The 23750-nt window shown below is 48.1% G+C and overlaps 1 protein-coding gene across 10 annotated transcripts in view; it reads right to left on the bottom strand.

Moving 5' to 3' along the window:
* TMEM229B (transmembrane protein 229B) overlaps positions 1–21555 on the bottom strand; it is a 40669-nt gene extending 19114 nt beyond the window's left edge. For 3 of the 10 annotated variants that reach the window (XM_055303816.1, XM_055303812.1, XM_055303817.1), the window contains exons 1-2: positions 20869–21184; positions 5269–5439 (exon numbers count right to left, since the gene is read on the bottom strand). The gene's annotated coding sequence lies outside the window, so the exon portion shown is untranslated. Of the gene's footprint in view, positions 1–5268; positions 5440–20868; positions 21218–21435 lie in introns of those variants that run through there. The other 7 variants (XM_055303820.1, XM_055303822.1, XM_055303821.1 and 4 more) reach the window with 5 other exon arrangements.
* Positions 21556–23750: the final 2195 nt, after the last annotated feature.

Here is a 23750-nt window from a genome sequence, read left to right as displayed (position 1 = left end):
CACACTGTAATGTCTGACAGTTGGCCACAAAGAAGGAGAAAGGCCTGGTGAGGACAGAGAAACTGGATGCTGGAGGGCAAGCCTTAAGCTTCTCTAAGGAGGTGGCTGTTGGGCTGGTGAGACTGGGGACCTCAAAATGGCCCATCAGAGGCCAGCAGCCTCCCAATAACGCCGCCTTGCCGCCCTACCTAACTCAGTTTACAAAGACCTGTAACCCTGGCCCTAATCGGAATGCCGCCCCGCCCCCATCCTGCCCCTGTGGTTTGCCTGGGGGCGACTTCCCTGACTTGGGCCTCCTCTCCAAGTCACCGAACCTTGCCGAGTACACCGAACCTCGGGAGTACTCCCCATTAAAGCACTCTCGAACCTACCCCCTGGCTCTGCTGTCTTTAATTTTCTCCGCCAATCATTAAAAGAAAACCTAACAGTGGCACTTGGGAATAGATCAGGATGATGCAAAGAAGCCTTTCAAAGAGCTTTGGGAAAAGCACTCCAGGAAGAGAGAACTGTAACTGAAAAGACCCTGAGGGAGGAGTAAGCTAAAAAAGCAAGTTTGAGGGGCGCCTGAGTGGCTCATTCAGTTAGGTGCCCAACTCTTGATCTCAGCTCAGGCCTTAATCTCGGGCTCTAGTTCAAGCCCCACATTGGGGTCCATGCTGGGTATGGAGCTTACTTAAAAACAAACAGGGCAGCCCGGTGGCTCAGCGGTTTAGAGCCGCCTTCAGCCCAGGGCCTGATCTTGGAGACCAGAGATTGAGTCCCACATCAGGCTCCCTGCATGGAGCCTGCTTCTCCCTCTGCCTGTGTCTCTGCCTCTCTCTCTCTCTCTCTCTCTCTCTCTCTCTCTCTCTCATGAATAAATAAATAAATAAATAAATAAAATATTAAAAAAAAAAAAAAAAAACAAGTTTGAGAAATAGCCAGGCCAGAGCATCTAAAGTTAGTGTAATGAGGGGGTCAAACATTGCCTGCCCCTGATTGCAAAGTCACTTGGTGGTCCCTACGGTGTCAGCTGGGCCAGAACAAAGCCCCAATTCCCAATTCCCAGGGAAACATGCCCAGCACAACTGAAGGCTCCCCCTGTGGGAAGGGCTTGGAAATGGCAGGTCCTAGTCAGTCATTTGGCAATGCACTTATCTACAAATAAAGGGAAAGTGAAATCTTTTGACTGATGGCCTGACATTTCCATCTGCTTCTCATCCAAAGAATTTAAGTAACTTTACTAGGCCTTCTCTGGCCTGAGTGCTTCACTTTAACAAGGAAGTCACTATTCCTTTTTAACTCCAGCTAGCCTGAGTTAAGGCTTCTGTCATTTGGAATCAAGAAAATCCTAACACATGTGATTGCCCCCCATTTGGAACATACCTCTTTGGCATAAGAATCACATACCTGAGCACCACCTGCCCACCACTGTTGCCATGCACACCAGTGGCTCTGCTCTTGCAGACAGTGAGGGTCAGAGCTGAGAATAAGAGAAGTCGGATGCCTTGCAAGGTTTGTCCACCTCAGCAGGACATATATAGCTTTGGAGGCTCCAAGTCTCCCTTCCGGACACTGCTCAGACTTTGTTATTTCTCCTTGATTCATGTGACCCTTGCCAGCAACCTAACAACCTTGACAATCTTCTAGGAAGAGGACATGTGAAAACTAGAAAACCCTGGAGGAAAAGTCTAAGCCAAGAACTAATACACACCTACCTTGTTTTTCTACAAATTACAGAACAGCACTGTCCAATTTGATAGACACTAGCTACATGTGGCTATTTAAATTTCAATTTTAGGGGTGCCTGGTGACTTAGCTAAGCATCCAACTTGATCTCAGCTCAGGTCTTGATCTCAGGGTCATGAGTTTTGCCCATGTGTTGGGCTCCATGCTGGACCCTGTGTTGGGTCATGCTGTGCTCCATGCTAAATTTAAATAAAATTAAAATTTAAAAAATTCCATCCTTCTTTGTATGGAGGGATTTCAAGTGTTCAGTAGCGACATGTGGCAGTGTCTACCATACTGGACAGTGCAGATACAAAGCATTTCCATCATCAAATAAAATTCTATTGAATTGCACTACTTTAGAGCTTACCCAGGGTAACCAGAAGGCTGCCAAACACACAGACCTAAAATTCAGCTACATTTTCTTGCTCTTGAAAATCCTTTTCTTCTGAATGGACACCCCCTGCCCTTCTTCTCTTCCTCAGGCTCAGGCCTAGTTAACCATGGTGAGATGGAGCCCAGGGGAACCATGAACCCTTGTTCCATGAAAGTCTCTGTCCAGTGCCTGAACAGTGACTTTTATCCAAGAGCCAAGAGAGGGCTCATGGTGAATGAGGTCAGCACTGGGTCTTTGGCCATAACTCAGTTTAGGGGTGCTGCCTGGAGTTATTTAAAAAGTCCAGACCATTTATTAGATACCTCTTGTAAGCCAGGCAGCTTCCACACAGGCCATCACATCTATCCCCCTCCACAAGTCTGTGAGGCAGACATTAACTTGGATTTCCTCAGGAGGCAAGCAAAGCTCAAAAGAAGTTAAATGACAACTAGAAAATGGGAGGGCCAAGAGTTTTCACCAGCACTTTTTTCTCTTACACCAGTCATGAGAGATGGAGATGTAGGGGACTTCATTTACCCAGGGCAATGAGCCACCTACAGTTGGCAATGGGTTCTCATGGTGGAAGTCTTATGTGAGCCTCCCCTCCCAGCCTACTCAAGTCCACCCAGGGGCTTGGAAGAGCTGCCTCCAAGGGTCTGCCCATGAAGGCCCCATTACTGAAAGACATCACAGCAAAACCACAGGAAAGCCAAATACAGAAGACAAATCTGAGAAGGTGGTAGGTGTCAGAACACAGACATAAGGCATTTCTCCTGGGCAAAGAAGGGAAGGGCATGATAAAATTTTGTTCTAGAAGGCTATACAAACCATGAGTTCCTTATCTTTGCATCCCCATGTCCTGGATAAAACATACAGTAGGGACTCAATAGGACTCAATATCCAAGTGCTGAATAGACGAAGTGGCAAGGTGCAGGTCCTCCCTGAGTGAGGCGGCCTGGCCAAGCAGAGCCTGAAAGGTGAGGGAATGAGGTGCTCTGAAGGAGCTGTGACAGTCTCCATCTGGTCTGCTCAACATAGGACCCAATCCAAATGCCCTTCACTTAAATAATGGCCCAGAGGGAAGGCCCTCAACCACCTGGCTGGGCACTGAAGGCAGCCAGGCACTTCCACCTTGAGCTTGAGCTCAGCAGCCCCAACCCCTCACTCAGGCTCTCGCTGGACAGCTCCATCTACTGTGAAAGCACCAAGTCTTGCAACACTTTCAAAATAATGGCTCCAAACAGCAGTTAGGCAAGAGTAATTAAAGGGATGTTATCGCAGTCAGTCTCTCATTAGCCACGTAATTAGACTGCTGAAAATAATTAACATTCCTTTTGACAAAGGAAACAGAGGAGCCATTACGTTCATTAGAACAGCCTCAAACTAGCTTGAAGAAGGCTGAGAAGTCATCCCCTCCTGGTCCTGCACAGGCCAGAGTCAGCATCTGGTAACCCAGACCTGGTGGCGAGTCCTGCCCTGGCCCAGATGCCCGGAAGTATGTATTATGGGTAACAATAATACAATCGCATATCCTCAGAGAAAGAGCACTTGAAGTAAACGCATGACTGTATCAAGACAGCAAGGCCAGGGCATGTGCCTGTCTCCCCCAAGGCCCAAGAACATGATGAAAGAGACTTTTTCTAGGAAGAATAAATCCATTACAGCATCAGAAAACAAGAAGGAATGATATGGGATCCCTGCAGATGGAAAGTAAAAGGGAAGAAACTGGTAGAGAAATCACAACCCGCCCAAAGTAAAACCATGAAAATAAGTAATAACAATAAGAACAGTAACCGGCACTCATACAGCACATATCCATGACAGACACTAGTCTAAGAACTTTACATGCATGGTTTCATGTAACCTTCACAAAAATCCTTGACATACAGACTATTAGCCTCACTTTATAAGACCCAGAGTTACACAGCTTTCCCAAAGTCATAGTACTAATAAGTGCCGGGTTAGCATCTGAACCCAAGCAAGTGTAGCTGAGGGTTCTATGCCAGGACGTTGGGCTGGGGTGGGGGTGCAGCCACGAGAAGCCCGGAGTGGTTAGTGATTGGATCTGGAGCAGCCGGGCAAGTGGGCCCCTACTCACCCTCCCACCCATGCTGTACCCTGGACACTGGGGCAGGGAGGCAGAGGTGACATCTAGACAGCAGTCCCTAGTAGGCACATCCCACTCCCCTGTCCACAACCGGAGATTGGCACAGAATTGGGGTTCACAGAGCCGTGATTGAAAAACCTCACAATACAGGGCAGCCTGGGTGGTTCAGCGGTTTAGCGCTGCCTTCAGCCCAGGGCCTGGTCCTGGAGACCCGGGATCGAGTCCTACGTCAGGCTCCCCCTCTGCCTGTGTCTCTGCCTCTCTCATGAATAAGTAAATAAAATCTTTAAAAGAAAAAAAAAAAGAAAAAACCTCACAATACAAAGAGAGGAACACATGACCAAGACTCACCAAATATTTGACAAAAACCAAAACCACCAAAGCAGCACTGAATTTGAGAACAGAAGTTATAGGTAGAAAACAAAATAAATAAAGTCGACAGAATGAAACATTTTTAAAAATACAATTACTATCCTCTGAAGGATCAGAAGGGCTACTGGATCCATGAACCAAAACAAGTCTGATATCAGAGGAATGTTAAAGACCTAACAAGTGAAGGAAATACACCACAGTGAACCAGTTATCTCTGGATGAAAGAATAATCTCATTAGAATTTTTCTTTTTATATGTCTGTTTTTCTAAACTTCCTATACTGAATATGTATTATTTTGAGAGCTGGAAAAGCTCCCTTTTAAAATGCCTGGCATGAGGTAGGGGCTCAGTAAGATTTGGTTACAGAGTAGGTCCTGCCTACTGTGTCAACTCTTGGCCCTACGCAGGCCGGCTGGTAATTCATCACACCTCACACTGGAATCACACCACCCACACCCCATCCCCCCACTTCTGTGCACACAGCTCCCCTCCTGGAGTGCCCTCATCCCTCCTCCGTTTACCCATATTTGCCTGTTCTTGGGTGCCCAAAGACGACCCTCATCAAAGAAAGGTCGCTGCATTCCCCTTAACTCACTCATCCCTCTTCCCCAAACTCCTAAGGGCACCTGATTCTCCAGGGACATGGAACAGCTCTGGTTGAACTGCCCGGTGGGGTCACAGCGTTGACAACTTATCTGCCCTTTACCTTTCAGTGGGTCCAAGTTTGGTATCCCGACTCTATCGTAGGCTCCTTAACGATACCAAGAGGGCATGAGCCTGCTTTTTATGCCCCACTGTGTCCAAGTAAAGCAGAGAAGTTTTTGCAAGAATCCGCTTGCTTATGTCAGTTAAGTGAATGAGGAAGGAGCTGCTCCTCCTGGTGGGAGTAAAAGAGGCAGATTATTATGGAAATGCACTTACTCACCGGGCTGGGCCCCAGGCACCTGGACACCTGGGCGAGGCCGTAATTGGGCCACTTGGTCTGGTCCCAGACACCTTTAAACTCCTACTGCTTGCATAGGATCCAGAAATACCTGAAAACCCAGAGGGTCTGGCTGGTAAATCTAGAAGCAAAATGTTGATGAGCAGGATATTCATGAGGTCTTAGGGTGTCTCCCCACAGAGTGCTTACTAGTAGCGAGGAAAAATGAATAAACACACAGTGAAGGAATTGGATAACACCTTGGCCAACAGCTCAAATGTAACATCACATGTAAGGGGCGAATGTCCACCCAGCGCCTCAGGTTGTAATATGCTGAAAAGGACACAACACCACTCACGGAAATCCCAGTCAGGATTGTGTAACCCAGAGTCTGAACATGAGGCAACGTCAGACCAAATCCAAAGGGAAAAATACTCCTTTTTTTTTTAAAGGGGGAGGAGAAGGCTATATTCCTCAAAAATGTCAATGTCCTAAAAGACAAAGACAGGCTCAGGAATCATTCTAGATGGCAAGGGGATGAAAGGGACACGACAACTAAATGCAGTATGGGATTCCAGACCAGATGGTGTACTGGCAGGGATCATGGGGAAGTCAGAGGGTGGAGCCATAAAGGACATTATTAAGTCATTTAACGAAATTGGAATACTGCTAGCAGGTTAAAGTATCGTCTCAATGTTCAATTTGCTGAAAGTTATATAAAACGACATTCTTATCCTTAGAAAATCCTCACTGAAAGGTTTACAAATAAAGGGCCATGATGTAGGCAACTTTCTCTTAAACAGTCCAGAAAAAACTTGAGAGAGAGAGAGAGAGAACATAAATGGGGCCAAATGTCAAAAAGACTGAATCTGGATAGAGTATATGGGTGTTTTGTACTATTCTGTAATAGTATTCTGCAACTTTTCTGTAAGTCTGAAATGACTTCCAAATAAAAAGTTTGGAGGAAAAAACAACAACCAGAGGGGCCCCTTCCACCAGGCAGGGTGTGGGGCAGGGGTGCAGCAGACATAGAGGGTGAATCCAGGGAGGACACTGGTCATCACACATCTGTATTGAGCACAAAAAAATTCTAGCTTTGCCAAAATAATACACGTGGACATATTTCCTTTCCCAGTTTTGACCTCCCCTGTTCTTAGGTCTCCATCAGGTTACTCTTTCCTCTCCCCATGATCAGCAATCTTCTAGGAGGCCTCCCTATTAATACCAGAGAATAAGACTGATTAACCTTTTGGGTGTATTCTTATTATATGTAGTTAATATTTTCTGGAGATATTTTGAGATCTCTTTTGTCCTCAAGCCCATCAGAACTAGTCAGGTTATATTTGTTAAGCCACAGCCTCCTAGGTGTTATATGATATATCCCCCCCCACCCCCGCCAAATTTTGTAGCTAGTCCTATTCATACAGCTTGACTTCAGGCCTTTAGGCCCTATTCCTCCCTTTGGAGATATGCAGACTTCCTAGGGTGTGCACCCCATTTCCCACCCCCCAATGCCCTCACCACCACCTGACTATGAAGTAAACTTCACTCCTACCACAAACACCCTGGGTACAGCCTCCCTCCCCAGGTGCCCTGCCTGTTGCCGTTGGGTGTGGTCACAACACACAGTTGACACAATCTCTTTAAGCAGCCTCCCTGTGGGCTACAGGGAATCAAGCATTGATTGTACAAATTCATTTATTAATTCAGAAGTCCTCATATGCATCTTTTATGTGCAGACTACTCAGTGCTAAGGAGGCTAGAGTATGAAAGCTGAAGCACAAGAGTGGGGCGGTTGTTTTTAAAACACTGGAAATACAAAATTTTGGAAATTCTACTGTAACATCAAACACCAGAAAACGAGTAGCAATAGTAACGTACCCTCTCACAGTGCTTTTCACTCAAATGAGCCCTTTTAAGTTCATCTCATTATTCATGAATTCATTCTCATCTTCAATAGCCAATTACTCAGAATCTATGTTGTGCCACCAGGAACATGCAAAGCCCATAGAGGCAAAGGCTCCACCTGGACCACAGGAAGCTGCCATTCTCTGTGGCCCTGGATTGCCCAACCAGCCTGTACATAGATGCTTAGGGTTCTGGCCATGATGGGGCACCAAAGAAAATTATTTAAAAGGAGAGAAAATTAGAGTCAGAAAGAAGCCCTTGTGGCTTCAGGGAACCAATAAATTTTGCTGTTTCTGAAAACATGACTCTATCTTGTAACTTAGAATTACATTAATTTATGTTTAATTATTTATAGGACCATAAACGCATCAGTTCTGATGGCCTCTAAAGATCTTAAACCAGCCCAAACAGTAAGTATAGGTTGCAGTCCTGAATGCTGACAAGAGTCAAGCAGGCAACTCAAATTAGTGAAGACTAGGGACCCCTGGGTGGCTCAGCGGTTGGGCGCCTGCCTTTGGCTCAGGTCGTGATCCCCGGACCCGGGATCAAGTCCCGCATCGGGCTCCCTGCGAGGAGCCTGCTTCTCCCTCTGCCTATGTCTCTGCCTCTCCTCTCAATCTGGGTCTTTCATGAATAAATAAATAAATCTTTAAAAAAAATTAGTGAAGACTCAAGAGCTATTAAGAAAGCAGGACTAGGGGCGCCTGGGTGGCTCAGGTGGTTAAACGTCCAACTCTTGATTTCTTGGCTCAGGTCATGACCTCAGGGTGATGAGATAGAGCCCTGCATCGGGCTCCTCACTGAGCATGCAACCAGCCTACTTAAGCTTCTTTTCTCCCTCTCCCACTCCTCGCCCACCTTGCATTCTGTCTCTCACAAAAATAAATAAAGCAAGCAGGACTGACAGGACTTGGCAGGGCTTTCTGGGGAGGGGGTCAGAGGGAGGGAGGATTCAAGGGTGACATTCAGACTTCTGACTTGGGCAACAGCATGTCATTCTCTGAGAGAAGAGGATACAGGGACAGGGGAAGAGACAACCCACTACAAGCTGCCTTTCAGATGCTCCAAGTCTGAGCTGCTCACAGACTCTGGCCGGAGGGAGGTCTGGGCCACCAGGTGGATAAAGCATTAAAGAGAGGAACCTGCTGGGGAGAAGGGGAGGGGGGGTGGTATCGGGGCTGGCTGAGGACAGGGCATTGAGAAAGGGCCAAGAAGGCAGGAGGACTCCCAGGAAAGGATCCCATCAGCGAGGAGGGGGCTAGGGAGTGTCAGGGGTCATGGTCAACTGCAGAGGCAAGTCACATAGGGGCTGGAGGGGGCACCTGGGTGGCTCAGTCAGTTAAGCATCTGCCCTCGGCTCAGGTCACAATCTTAGGGTCCCGGGATCTAGTCCTGCATCGGTCTCCCCACTTGGTGGGGAGTCTGCTTCTCCCTCTGCCTCTCTTCCCTCCAACTCCCTGCTTGTGCTCTCTGTTCTCTCTCTCTAAAATAAATGAAATATTAAAAAAAAAAGATAGGGGCTGGAGAGACTTAGCACAGAGGTCACTGGGGGCCATTCAGTAAGGAGGAGCCCCCACAAGAGGTGATTGAGACAGTGTGTCCTGATGACCCGTGAAGATGACTCTTTTGAGAAGTTTGCCTGTGAAGGGATGGAGATAGAAAAGCTGCTGCTAGAGAAGCAGCAATGAGGGGGTGTCCTTTCTCCCTGCCATCTTCCCTCTTTCCTAGATAGAGAGACCTAAGGAGGTTTAAATGCTAAGAAAAAAGCCACAGCAAGGGAACACTTATAGATAGGAAATATGTTGTGGGGTACACATGGATGCTCTGGCTGTGGTGAAGAGCACAGTGAGCGACAATCCCAAATGCCAGCAGGACACATGCGACATCATAACCCCCTTCACAGAGAGCCAGGCATCTGAAGTTAAGGTCATGCAAGTAGTAAGGTACTATAGCCCAGACTTGGAACACAGATAGGTCTCCGGTTCCTGGTCCTGGTCCTGGTCCTACTTCCAGGATTCCAGACTAGTAGTTCTCAATGGGGCCACCCTAGGGTTGGAGGGACCCTCTGTCAGCACCATGGTAGATGGGAGTGCTTATAGGTACTCAGAGGTGAGGACCTGGAATTCCCACCATGGTCCACAAACAAATTCTCCCACATGATGTTAGAACACCCCACTGGATATTCACAGAAGTGAAAAGCCCATTTAATAATCATCTACATCTAGAACCAAACTCCCTTTCTGAAATAATCACAGAACATTTTGCATGGTTTTAACATATATTGAATTGTCTGGGAATACCTTCATAGTGTAATTCGAGGGGATACTATATTTCATATCCTTTGGAACTTTACCAAGAGTGGTTGATCATCTGGGATAATTACGTCAAACTCAGCAGTGCTCTCCTGGTATCGGAGTCACCCCCACACACACACCTGTATCCTGTGGGTATTTGTGACTTTCGTGTTCTCAGTGATTCTATGTACAGGTTCAAGCATCTGACTTCTTCCTTCTGTTTTCTGTGTAGTCATGCCCAAGCAATTACATACTAGAACACACGATATTGTATTATAAGTAACCTTTCCTTTCTATTTTATGTTACAGTTAGGGCATTATATTGATTTTTTGAAACATGTACATATGTAGGTCATATTACTTAGGAATTTTATTCAGCATAATCAGGAGGCATTACAAATAGGTAAAAAGGGGGCACCATTCCAGATCATGTACCCCTAGAATCAAGAGAAATTGCAGTGCCAAGGGGAATCAAGGGGTGAACAGGATTAGGAGGGCTTCAAAAGATCAATCCCATGGAAGAAATTCAGTGGTCTGTTATGGATATCAGCATGAGGCTCCTGAATGATGGGTGTACAGACAATGTGGTTCAACCTATGAGGTGTAAGAAAACTATTAAATTGGACACCTTTGGGAAATTTCATCTCCAAGATTAATTTAAATTATACTATATCTCAGCATTTTCCAGCATAATGATGATAGGTAAAAGACCTCATGTCATCCATAGGGATCAGGGAAATGATAAACGGTCCAATGTCTGGAGGCAAAGTTGTGTTTAGAAGAAGTCAAAGAAATAGGTGCCAAGCTTGGTCTGGGGAATATCTTCTTAGTGGATGAGAAGATGAGTAAACAGTATGTAAGAGGATGCTTACGGATATTTATGGAAAATGCTATATCGTGAGGAATCACAGACAGGAATAGGGATAGAGAAATGATCTCAGAGGACCTCCACTAGGTGTACACTTTAGATTCTATTATCACACATTTTTCTATTGTTTTCATGTTTTCCCAGGAGCATCTGTACATACATATATATTTTTTTAATTTTAAAATGTCAGGCAGGGCAGCCCAGGTGGCTCAGCGGTTTAGCGCCGCCTTCAACCCAGGGTGTGATCCTGGGGTCCAGGGATCAAGTCCCATGTCCCTGCATGGAGCCTGCTTCTCCCTCTGCCTGTGTCTCTGCCTCTGTGTGTGTGTGTGTGTGTGTTTGTGTGTGTGTCTCATGAATATATAAATAAAATCTTAAATAAAAAAAAGAAAAAAATCTTAAATAAAATAAAATGTCAGATCAAAGCAGCTGTGGGGTTATCAGCAGAGCTGATTCAGCCAAGGAGCCAACAGGGCCCCACGCGTTGAACTGAACTGCAGAATATCCAGCAGGTAGCTCCCACTCTGAGGACACACCAGTTCATCCCAGAAACAGGGAAGTGGGAAGAGGAAAGCCTTATTGGTTCAGGAGTCATGCAAGGCTGGGGCTAGGTAAGGAAGGTGAGGCAGGAGCGGCACAAACTTTAAGGAGGCGCCACAAATCAAGATAAACAATCTCGTAATGCAATATTTCTAAAAAATCAAATTGGTACACGAAGGCATGAGCTGTCATGTTGCAATCAGAGCTGGGATTAGGGCAAGGCCAATGAGGCAAGGGCAATGTGAGGTTCTCTGATATTAGATGCATCCTGCTTAATAAAGGCTAGTCCCACTTGCAATGCCAATGGCACCTCTGTAGACAAATACAACCCAACACCAAAATCCCTTTCCCAAATTCAGAATTTCTTAAATTTTTTAAGAGGTGATGCAGAACACATCCCGTAGATTACATAATCCCCCCCAGCAGGGTCTGAGGCAGCACACTCAATTTAACACATTAACATTTCTGCAGTCAGACCTATGAATAGTCACACTCTGCATAGCAGCTAAGTCTGGATTAGGTTTTGTCATTACGTGAGTTAAAGAAAAATTTTTGGTTGTAGAATGTTTTGGATTTTGAAATTGCAGATAAAGGTGTGTGGGCCTTAACAGCATTACATTAGATCTCTCAAAGATAAAAGGCTAGCAGATTGGACCTAAACTTTTGTTAAAACTTGGGACACCTGGGTGGCTCAGCAGTTGAGCCTCTGCCTTAGGCAGCTCAGGGCGTGATCCTAGTGTCTGGGGATCGAGTCCCACATCGGGCTCCCTGTGAGGCGCCTGCTTTCCCTCTGAACTACGTACCTGCCTCTCCTCTCTCTCTCTCTCTCTCTCTCTCTCTCTGTGTGTGTGTGTGTGTCTCATGAATAAATAAATATAATCTTTAAAAAAAAACTTATGTGGAAAGGAAAAATGCAAAGCCCTCACTAGTGATCACCCAGAAAAAAGTGATTTGTAAAAGTTAGTCAAGTTCAGGGCAGACTCATAGCGGCATTTCCGACCAGTCAGCCAACTAACAGTCAATCCATCTTGTGTGTAAAAACCTTGTGCAGAACCTCCCTTCCTGGGAGGCAGAAGATGGGCAAGACACAAGTTCCAGCCCTCAAGAGCTTAGACATTAGTGGAGACAAGAAGATAAACATAAATCCTGGTATACTGAAAACTGAAGGGAGCTAATCCTCACTCATGCTTTCTAAACGTTGAAATAAATGTTGAAATCGTTACTGGAGGAGAGGCAGGGGGAAGGGTAAATGGGTGATGAGTGCTGGGTGTCGCATGTAAGCGATAAGTCACTAATTCACACCTGAAACTAATATTACACTGTATGTTCACTAATGGGCATTTAAGTAAAAACTTGGAGGAAAAAAATATTGAAACTAAGGTTTGGAGGGGTCTCCGATCTTGCATAAGTTAGCAAACAGGCAGTTAATCGCATAGATCAAAATCTGGGTTTGCTAACAGCCCTTCACTGCTCTCTGCAGAAAAGCACATAATAATCGCCAACATAGTAACGAAATTCTAGGAGGAGTAGGAGATCCCAGCCCAAGAGGTTTTGTTCAAAAACACCTTTACAGCAAAGATGAGGTCTGACATTGAAAAAGGACTTTCAACTGGGGAGGCAGAAAAGCAGAGGAGGGCCCTCTGGGCAGAGAAACAATATATGCGGCAGGGAGTGTGCCTTGCAGGATCATCAGACAAGGGGATGAGGCTCCTGAAAGGGCACAGAAGGAACCACAGAAAGCCAATGCATGGAGAGCTTGAACGCCAGCCTGAAGATCCTACAGTTACGTCCTTAAGGCAGCATTTGCCAACCACCTGCTTTCCACCTGATGACTTACAGCCACCCACCACCCTTGTGGACAGAGACAGTGTGGAGTGGGTTAAAAGAGCATGCTCTGGGCTCAGATTCTTTCCATCAGAATCCGGGCTCTGATGCCAACTGTATGACCTTGAACAAGCTGCTCAACCTCTTTTTGCTCAGTTTACTCCTTTGTAGGATGGAAGTCATAAAAGTATCTCCCCCATGAGGGTTAAATGGAAGAGCATGTTTATGGGATTGAAAACAGTACCTGGCATTATGAGTACTCAGCTAAGTGTTAGCCATTGTTAACCTTTACACTGAAGTTTTTAGTTAAATATATACTGTAGCCTTATCCTGAGCAATAGTATTCATGACATCAGGAGCTTCTTGTGACAGTTATGGTTTTGATAAACATTTATCTGGAGGTTAAATCAAAAGTCCTAACTAAGGCACTGAAGATAACAGGTCTGACACTGCCAAGCCGGTGAGAGGGGCTTCAAGGGGTTGGCTCTGGAAACTTGATGTCTGACCCTGCAGCTGGGAGGACATCTGACTGGCATCTGACTGGCACAGGACCAGCATCTGCCCCCCACCTGAGGCACCCAAGGTGGGAGACACAGACTGGCCATCTGCTATCAAAGGAGCCAAGGCAGACGGCTGAGTTGCAGGGTCAGCCTGCGTTCCCAGGTTCACTGCACCAAAGGACGCATGATTGTTTCCTCTGGCTAATGGGGCCACATGCAAGAGAAGGCTGGCAGGAGACCAGAACAGGTCTCGTCCAAGAGGGCCACTCAGACAGACTGCAGGGCCTTAGCTGGAAGAGACTAGAGGTAAATCACTGGGTTTTAGGGGCTGATGAAAGAACAATGATCTAAAGTAGAGGATAATTTGCTCTTCTCAAGACAATTGGAAGTGAATGATCCCAAGCAACTGGTAGGGGAGGAGTCTCTGAGAAAGCCATGAACATGGCCACAAGAGAGAATCAGCATCAAATACCTGCTAGGCCCAGGAAGCTGGAAACCTGCAGACAACAGCGCTGGCCAAGTAAGCCGTTTCCTGTCCCTCCCAGTCCAGTGACGAAGGACAGATCAACTACTGAATTGAGACTATGTTTTGTGACTTAAAGAGACTACAGGACCTTCTACTACCTAAGAATCACCCAAACAGTTATGGGGCCTGCTTTTCATCCCAGGGCAGGGAAAGAATGAATCCCACTGAATAAGTATAAGGGGATAGTGGATGACAAAATTAAATCACTTTATGAGTGCAACCCAATGAGTCTTGTTTCTTTATACTTATTAGAAATGTAGCTACTACAATGAAATGTTTTGTCCCCATGCTAACTAAAATCATCTCTCATACCCCCAGTGGTTTGGTAACCACCCCTGGAAATCACTGATTTAAGGGCAAGAAGGACTAAAAGGAAAAGTAAGGCAGGAAGTGCCAGAAAAGATTGGTTTGGTGGATTCAGTGGGAATTCACTTGCTCCTCAACCTTGAATACAATGGAATGAAAATCAATGATGTACTGACAGACAGCAGAATCCAGGGGTCCTTGGGCAAATCGCTTTGTTCGAAGAGAAACTGAGATGTCCCAATCCCATGAACAGAAAAGCTGTACCTCCCTGAGTTCCTACGTTGAGCCTCCCCGGGGGAGTGAGGGCAGCAAGAGGAGGCATGTTCTCATTAACACTGGCCTTCAGGAAAGTATCAGCCAAAGTCCCCAGGTCCTGGAGCCCTGGGTGGGTGGGGTGGGTGGGGTGGGGTTGAAAACTGGGTTAAACCAAGCCCTGGAGTCTGCTAAATCCAAGTGCAGAATGTAAAACATAAACCAATAAACAACTTACCTGCTGCCTTCATTTGGGGACAGTTGGAGGATGAAGGAAGTGAAGTTTAAGTTTTAAGACAATGTACAAGGGATGCTCCTCGCCAGTTAGGAGATGGTGCTTACAAGGTAAACAGATGCCACCTCTCAGCTGCCTCACTTAAACAAAGGAGGAATGGCCTGATCCTGTTCCCCTTCACAAGAAGGGACTTACTGCCACTCTGACTTTGTCCTTAATTCCCAGTTTGGCTTCTTTCCCCTTCAACCCTACCTCTGTCCTCCCAGCTCTGACTTCCTATAATTCTAGACCAGCTCAATTATTCCCTGAGAAAGGACCAAATCATCCAGACTCTGCTAGGTCAGCCAGCATTATTGCTAGAGGAGATATTACAGAACCTCTCTTTCAATGTTCTCATCTTACATATAAGGAAATGAAAGGCCAAAGCACTCATGTCACATGGCCAGAGTCACTGAGCTGAGGGAACCCAAATCTCACAGCTCCCCTAGAATGATGCTCCATTATACCCATCACACTAACTCTCAAAGCAGGGTCGGCTTACCTCCCCAGGCCACCACCTCAACCTTCATTCATCTTCCACAAACACCTCAAAATGGCAGAAGTGCCTTAGAGTTAACTTGCCTGGGAAAAATAAGGATGAAAATTATGAGAATCATCTCAATGAACTAGCTGGTCACTTTGAAGGCAGTATTCAGTGGCCACAAATACTTTCTCAGAAGAAAAGGATAGTCCAATGCTTGGTACCCTTTGCAGAGCGTTCCTGGGACCCCAGAGTCAGAATCAGGTCTCTACACCTGGACTATAATAATGAGCAGAAACTAGGTTGGAGGATGAGGTGTAGAGTCAAGAATCTGCAAAGATAAGCCATTATGACTAGTGGCAGTAGAGTGACAGAAAGAAAAGTGCTGCCCAGAGAGTCTGTTCAGTGAGAGAAAAATTTTGGCATCAAAATGAAATGGGGTTTATGAGATACATTCCTATGCCAAGCAGAAAGTCTGTTCCCCTTATAGTAACTCCCAGGCCATCTGGTCTACTTCCTCAGTGCAGGGTACCAACCTCTCTCTCCTTCCCGAACATTCATTGGGATGTTGTTTTCCAAATAAGAATCTGTACTTCCATCTCCTCTTAACTAGCCATGTTTCATCCACATCAGCTCTCTTTCTCTTTCTTATATCTTACTAACACTATCTCCACGTTTACCTTCTCCTCAACATCTGTTCCATCCCCTGGCCCAAGGTTATAGAACACAGCCGAATCAGACAGATCTCAGTTCAAATCTCAGGTTGGACACTTGCTAGCCGTGCGACATATGCAATCACCTTATCTTTCAGAACCTCAGTTTTTCCAGCTTTAAAATGGGGATAATTAATAGCAGCTATCTCATTGCTGTGAGAGAAAGAGAACGTATGTCAAGTGCTTAGCCCAATGCCTGGCATACAGGAAGTCTTTAATAAATGGCGGCTGTCACTGTTATCATTGTTATGATCACTGAAGCCAGCCAAAGCTCCATTTGTGGAATTAAGGCTCAGAGGGCTGAAATCAGCTGTCCAAGGTCACACAAGTGAATCAGGGAGGATCCAAGATTTCCTGATTCTGGAGGCCTTTGCCAACCATCGGCTCCTGCAGAAACGATGCCCAATGACCTAGAAATCTGAGTATCTGATCACATCCAAGTACCACAGCTGATGATTTAACGAGTACTCACCATGTGCTAGAAACTGTGTAGGCTGTATGAAAGCTCTAAGGCACCCAATAAGTCAGTGTAAGAAAGTCATCCCCTTGTTCATCACAGACAAAAACAGTCATGAAACAAAAATCTGGAGCTGCTCCTTGTGTCACCCAGTGCTGACAATATTTCTCATCCACATTTGTTTTAAGAAGAAGCTGAAAGTAAGACCAGTGCCCTGGCTGCCTTATTCATGGCTTTCCAAAGGCTTCTTGGACTGGGAATGAGAAGGAGGGGGAACCTACAGACTACAATGGGATCTGGCCAAGGATGGCTATAAAAAAAAAAAAGTAGGGTTCGGCAGTAGGCTAAAAATAGGTCCCCACCATTGCTCCAAAAAAGTACAGTGATTATTGTCTATAAGGTGGGCTTCTGGCTGCACCAGGGCCTGCCCTTCCACCGACCATGCCAGCACTGAAACCATGGAGCCCAGGAAGCACATTTTATCTTGAAGCATGAATCACCCCTCAGAGGTCCAGAAAAGAATCCTCTCTTTGTGGCTCTTCAATCTCCTTCTTGGCTGGCATCCCTAGATCCTCAGGGCTGGTATCGAGGCCTTAACGAAAACTCAGGGTGAGTGACCTTTCTGATGGAAACGGACCATTCCAGAAACTCATGTGATGGGGTGCCTCTTAAAAACTGAAAGGAAACAGTGAATGAATGAACCAGCTAGAAAGCATTTATCATTCAAGCCCAACTGCGGAAGCGGTCAGAAATGGCTAATCCAGTGTATTCTGAACGTGGGGCTTCCGAAATAGAAAGGAATGGCAGAAAATGCTCTCAGATTATGCTCCCCCCCCACACACACCAATCTATTAGATCTCCCTACATGAGGTTGGGATTTGACAACGCTAGTCTTATTTTTTCTTTTAACTGTATGCTTCTAAAGGATGGAGCAGCAAGAAGGAGCAATGTGAGACCCAAGTCCTGTCTGTATACTGTTGGCCCTAATTTCAAGGATGCTGTCCCTTCTACAATACCAGTCACATTAGAGCCAAGAGCCCTGAAAGGATATCAAGCTCTCTGCTGGGGAGTCAGCAGAGTGAAGGATAATGGGCAGCTGGCTGTTCAGAAACAGAAACTGGCAATGACTTTCGTTACTCCTCACACTGCCAGACAGGACTGTGACCAACCCCAAAGACAGAAGCACCAACATCAGAGGAGGGTAGAAAGTTACCTTGCAGAACCATCCTTTCAAAGAGCAGAGGACCAATACGACTCTGTGACTTCAACCCCACTAAACTTATACATAGGAGAATTGATGTTAAAGTGAATATTGAGGACCCTCAGGAGGAGGAGAATGGGCGCCCGCACCTGCAGGATGGGTGTGAGCACAGGGAAGGGAGCAAGCCCTTCTTTTTTTTTTTTAATTTAATTTTTTTTTCAAGCCCTTCTTTTTATCTGGGAACAAGACCAGACATATTTAGCTTCCACTCTATCCAGGGATGTGAGTTGCAGCGGTGAAAGCCACTTCCTTTTCCTTAAATCACCACAGCATGGAGCATCCCACAGCGCAAAGCCTGAGGCACATATGCATCTGAAACCAAACACAGGGGTAGCTGAACTCCATGGGCGCATCTTCATTTTATTAGGGACTCTCTAGTATTTGAGTCTCAATCACTGTTAAATCTCAGGAAAGGAACACCTGCTGCATGCAGACATTCACACACGCTACATCCACTGTTGTAACTCTCACTGTGGCTCGGTTTACCTCAAGGGAAACCATAACCAAAAATGCTGCCTCCTAGCCTTTCCCCAGCAATCTGCTTACATTTTACTTTTCTTTTTCTTTCTTTTTTTTTTTTTTTACATTTTACTTTTCAAATAAAAAGCCTCTGATTTCTGCGAGGTGGTGGTAGAGCAAGCGGAAGACCTGGCCAGAAAGGCTGTATTTCTTCCTGACATCCCTTCTGACATTCCCTCCTTAGCCAGGTGTTGCCACAAAGGGAGCTGAGAGTTTGCCAAGTCAGAAATCATCCACACCTTAAAAGGAATGTTCCTGCAATAAAAGAAAAAAGGGAAGAGAGAGAGAGGAGAGAGAGAAAAGAAAAAGAAAACCCAAATCTTCTTGTCTATAAATTGGAGGTGAGGGGAAGAGGTAGGAGGAAAGGAAAGGGATACAAATTTGAAAATGACCAGGCTGTGAGGGGAGGGGGGGGGGTTAGATTTCCCTTCCCTCAAGGACAGCCAGATCTGATAGGGCCTCTGATAAGACCAAACGGCTTCGCTTTACTGCCTGTACCCAGGTCTCGTAACATCAGAGTCCCCAGCATCATCAGAGACCCTTCTCGGAGCTTGGAAGGGGACTGTCACTGATGTCCAGGCTGCAAACTGTCTACCGGGAAAAAACCCTACTTGGAAGGAGCTCTAAGATATCTGTAGAGCTGAGGCAGACAGAAAAACACTTGCAGCCTGTGTGCTGCAGCAAGTGCCTTCTGATTAAACACTACACTTTTAAAAACCAACACTGAGCTTTCCCTATCACAAAAGCTGTAATTTAGCCCTTTCCTGCAAAATGACACCTTTCCCTTTAGAAACAATATATAAATCTGATACAAGTGAAATACACATAGTATAAGTTTCCCTAACTCATTTAACATCCTTCAAGGACCCAAGGCTCTTAAATCACTTTACAAATGTAAAACTTCATGCCTCATTGCTTTAAGAGAGGGAGTTGGGGGAGTATCCTTTTCCCATCTTACTCTCAGTACATCTGAGGAACAGTCCATGGAAAAGCCCTTCTCTCACCACTGGGGGTGGAGAGCTCAGGCCTCCAGACCCTTACTCTCAGCTCTGGGTAAATAGCTTGGGATAAACCCAGTGTAGCTGCTGAGCAATCATCAACTCTACCCATTTAGAGGCAGAAAGGTACCCTACGAGTGAGCTGGTGGTGTTCTCTGGTCTAGCACCTGCACCTGACTTCAGCCACAAGTTCCAGGGTCACAGATCTAGGGCTCAGGGGACTTCATTTTCTCCTGTTACCCCTTACTGGTCCTGGAACCTCCCTTAACTCCGGTGCCTTTGAGTGGCCAAAGTGAACATTACATCAGCTTGTTATCTGGCCTCCAAGGACCTGTTGTCTCCCAGTTACCCATCTCTGATCCCCAAGTAAAAGCCTTGGGGTAGAAGGCCAAACCGCCTCCCAGCCCACTCCTTCATGTCTCCAGAGCAACATGGCCCGACCGCTCTATCAGCAGCCCATTCATAGGAGCAGGCAGGCGAGTCACCCAATAGTCCAGCTCCCCCCTACCTTCAGCGCCTTCTGTCTCCACAGGCAAGCAGATGAAGTTCTGCCTTGCAACCAGGGGAAAACCTAACTCTCAAAGGGCTGTCCTTTTTAAGAGGAAGGACGGCAATGGGAAGTCCTGCCACAGAATGGAAGCCAGAGGTCACATGCAAGCCAGCTTGGGGTTGGAGACACCAGCGACCTGCATCCTGGCCCATTTGTTCTCTATAAAGAAAAACAGTATACTACCCTCAGGGCAAGCCCTTCAGCCCTAACCTTTACCCTTCTTCCCGGTTACAGCAGAGATAGAAACCCAGGTGGTCTAAACCAGTCTAAAGGTCAGAGTAGCAGGTCATTTGTTACCAGGTGCTGAGAACACATGAGAATCTGTGAGCAGAGCCCCCAAGGTTACACTGGCAAAGCTCCCTGGGGTCCTGATCTCTTTCTCCAGAGACAATCTGAAGTGGCATCAGTACAACCTACTACTCGAAGCTCTGTACCTGAGGCAACCAAACATATCCACGAGGAAACCTTGGAGAAAGTCCCAGGAAGAAAGGAAAGGGGGTCAGCTTCTGACCAGGCATTGAAAGAGGGAAACGAAGACACTGGGAAAGAGGCCAATGTCTCCCTGCCCTTGCCATGAACAGGGCTATAATGGTGCCCATCTCAACCCTGCATCTCCCACCGAGGATGGCGAATCGGAGAGGGCAAATGGAGAGCTGGTGGCTGGTGGCCGGGGGGGCCTCCGCCGGGCCCCAGGCACTGAGCTGGAGAAGAGAGAACACACCCCAGATGTGCAGTCTACCATCACCCAGGTTTTCCATGCAAGGCGGCAGGGTCATCTTGGCATGGTTCCATCCCCTTCAGGAAAAGTCCTGGGCCTCAAACTCAGGGGGGTCGGTCTGTGTTTCTCACTCCCAGGTCCTGGCTCCCTAGCTCCCACTTAACCTGGCGCCCCCCTCCGCGCTCCCAAGGCGGCCTCAGAGGTGCTCTCCCCCCCGGAGGAAGGGGGATATCAACCTTCCGGATGGGAGATCCCCGCTGGCCCCTTCCCCCCCCCACCCCGCATCTCCCCGACACCCCTTTGTTTCAGGCGGGGAAAGTTGCCAATGTGCACCCCTTCCCCAACACGCCCCCTTGTGCGCCCATCCCCCGCAGGGAATCCAAGCCCGGGCGCACCTTCTAATCTGCGGCTCGCTCTCCAGCCGGGGCAGCCGCTTCGAAACCGAAAGCAAAGAGGAAGAGGGACCCAGCAGCACCCCCAGCCCGGCAGCCCGGCGGTCCCCATCACCGCACCATCCTCGGGCCCCGCCGCACTCGGCGCTGCCCGCCCCGCGCGGCCACCTCCGCGGGCGGCGAAAAGGCCTCTCCGCCGGCCTCGGGGCACCTACCGGTGCGCGGCCGAGGCTGCGGGCAAGGGCAGGGCAGGGCCGGCCGGCCGCCGGGTGCAGGTGCGGCCGGGAGCGCCGTCTCCCGGGCTCGCTGCCGCTCCTCCTCCCGCGCCAGGACTCGGGGCGCTCTCCTGCGCCGCCTGCTCCCCGCCCCCACGCCCGGAGCTCCGGCTCCCCCCGCGCCGAGTTGCCGGCCGTGCCTCCCCCCGCCGCCCGCGCCCGCGCGCCGCGCCTCGTCCCGCAGCCGGTGTGGGCGCCCGCCGCCGCGGCGCGGGGCCCGGGGGGCTGCAGCCGCCGCGGCCCGGGCCGAACCGAGCCCCGCGGCGGCGGCGGCGGCGGCGGCGGCGGCACTCACCCATAGTACGGATGCTGTGCGGACTGCACATGCTCGCGTCTGACAGGCGCGCGGCCTCCGGCCCGGCTTAACTCCTTGCTCGCCCGCTCGCCCGCTGGGTCCGTGCCCCGCCGACCCCGCCGCCTCCCGCCGCCGGCAGCCGGCCGCTCCCCCCGCGCCTGGGAGCGCGCGCCCTCCGCCCGGGCCGTGGCGCAGGTGGCTGCAGTGCAGAGCTGCTCGGCCCTCCCCGCCCCGGCCTGCCCGCCTGCATCTGAGGTGTCCGCAGGAGGCGGGCCGGGGCCCCTCGCCCCCCAGCTTGTAGGAGTCGTGGGCACAGGCGGCATCCTGCAGGCCTCACGCCTCCGAGGGCCACGGGCCTCGTGGTGCTGAGGACCCACCACATAGTGGTGGCACATACCAGCATTGTGGCCATTCACTGAGTCAGTCCCGCAAGGTCATTTTTATTGTCCCTGTTGTCAAGACGGAGAAACTGAGGCCTGTGGAAACTAAGGCAAGGCCTGAAGCTACAAGGTGCACAATTTGGTTTATACTGAAAAGATTAAACACAGGATGTTTTTTCTGAGGTTGGTCTAGATTCTTCTATTAGAAGGAAAATAATGGATGCCATCTAGAAAGCCTGGAGATTCTGGAATATGGATCTTGGGAAATGGGTGAGAGGACCCTCATCGATGTCAGGCCGGTCAGACAGGTCTAAGGTCCTGCAGAACCACTGAGCAGGGAGTGGAAATGTGATCCAACTCCTATCCCCACTCCAAGGCTCAGTTCTGGCACTGGGCATGGCAGCCAAGAAGAAAGCACTTTTTTGTTTATTTAATTTACAGGTAATGACCCCTAGAGTTGCCCTTTGGTAAACAGTCCATCCTGAGGGGGCAGGCATCCTTTTCTAATTCTCACACAGACCTTAGGTGTGCCTAGGCCTGATGTCTCCTAGCCCTCTAGCTGACTTTTCCCACATGCCACAGTAACAAAGAGTTCTCACAGGTCCAGGGCAGCACTGAGTCTTCAAAGAAAGGAAACCCAAAGATCCAGCTGGTCTTGCCCCAGTCTGGAGGAGAAGCTGGGCTGCTTTCCAACTATCTGAACCTAATCTGATCCTATGTCTTCTAATTGCTTGATGGGGCCATGAGTCCTCCATCAGCCTTCTGTCCCCAGCCAGGATATTCAAAGACCAACAAAGGTGTATCCAACTAGGGATGGGCAGTGTGGACAAGGAGTTCTAAAGCCATCCCATCTACACCTAGTTCTTTTTTTTTTTTAAGATTTATTTATTTATGATAGCCATAGAGAGAGAGAGATAGGCAGAGACACAGGAGGAGGGAGAAGCAGGCTCCATGCCAGGAGCCCGACGCGGGACTTGATCCCGGGACTCCAGGATCGCGCCCTGGGCCAAAGGCAGGTGCTAAACCCCTGAGCCACCCAGGGATCCCCCTACACCTAGTTCTTAGGCTGGCTGAGTTGTTCTTTCCAGAAGGAAAGCACTAGGGTTTGATGAAGGCAGAAGGAATTATGTTGGATTTCTCAAACCAGTGTAGGGATACACAGCTATGTGCTACCAGTGGCAAGAGCTCTTGGCTTTCCTGAGTTAGTATCTTCCTTCATAAATATACCTAACAACATAATGCATATACAGTCCTCATTATGGGGTGGGCCTCTGATAACAGAAAAGTGTTTTCTGGGGAGGCCTGGGGGGCTCAGTCAGTTAAGCATCTACCTTCAACTGAGGTCATGATCCCGGGGTCCTGGGATCGAGCCCCAAGTCAGGCTCTCTGCTCAGCGGGGAGTCTGCTTCTCCCTCTCCCTCTATGCTCTCTTCCTCTCCCTCTCTCTCTCTCTCTCAAATAAATACATAAAATATTTTTTAAAAAAGGAGTGGGGGAGTGTTTTCTGCTGAAGATAAGGCAGGGAGTGAGGAGAAGGGATCAGGGATCCAGTGAGGCTGGCAGGCTGTCCCAGGAACACTATCAGAGAGGCAGGAGACAGTCCCTTGTTGGGAACACCTTGGCAAGAAGTGCCTTCCATGGCACCAAAGCCCAGCTGAAGAGAGACCTCCTTTGTGCCCTCTTTTCTCTTACCCTCCGTGCCCTCTTGTCTCCTAGGCCCAGAGCTCCCACTCTGCTTCTCTATCTGTGCCCAGTACAGGCTCTGGGAGGCAGCATTGCACAGAAGAAAGCAAAACGGGCTATTAAGGCAGAAGATCTGAATTCTGGGTGATTTCTCCAAATGGACAATATGTGCAGTGCCCACTGCCCATGATATTTTAGGGCCCCAAAAATGTTTAACTTTCTTTTAAAATCAGGGACAAAAAATAAACTTTG

The sequence above is a fragment of the Nyctereutes procyonoides genome, unplaced genomic scaffold (assembly GCF_905146905.1).
Source record: "Nyctereutes procyonoides isolate TBG_1078 unplaced genomic scaffold, NYPRO_anot_genome, whole genome shotgun sequence".
Classification (NCBI taxonomy): Eukaryota; Metazoa; Chordata; class Mammalia; order Carnivora; family Canidae; genus Nyctereutes; species Nyctereutes procyonoides.
Note: the sequence above shows the minus strand (reverse complement) of the source record. Positions and strands in the feature narration are given on the sequence as shown.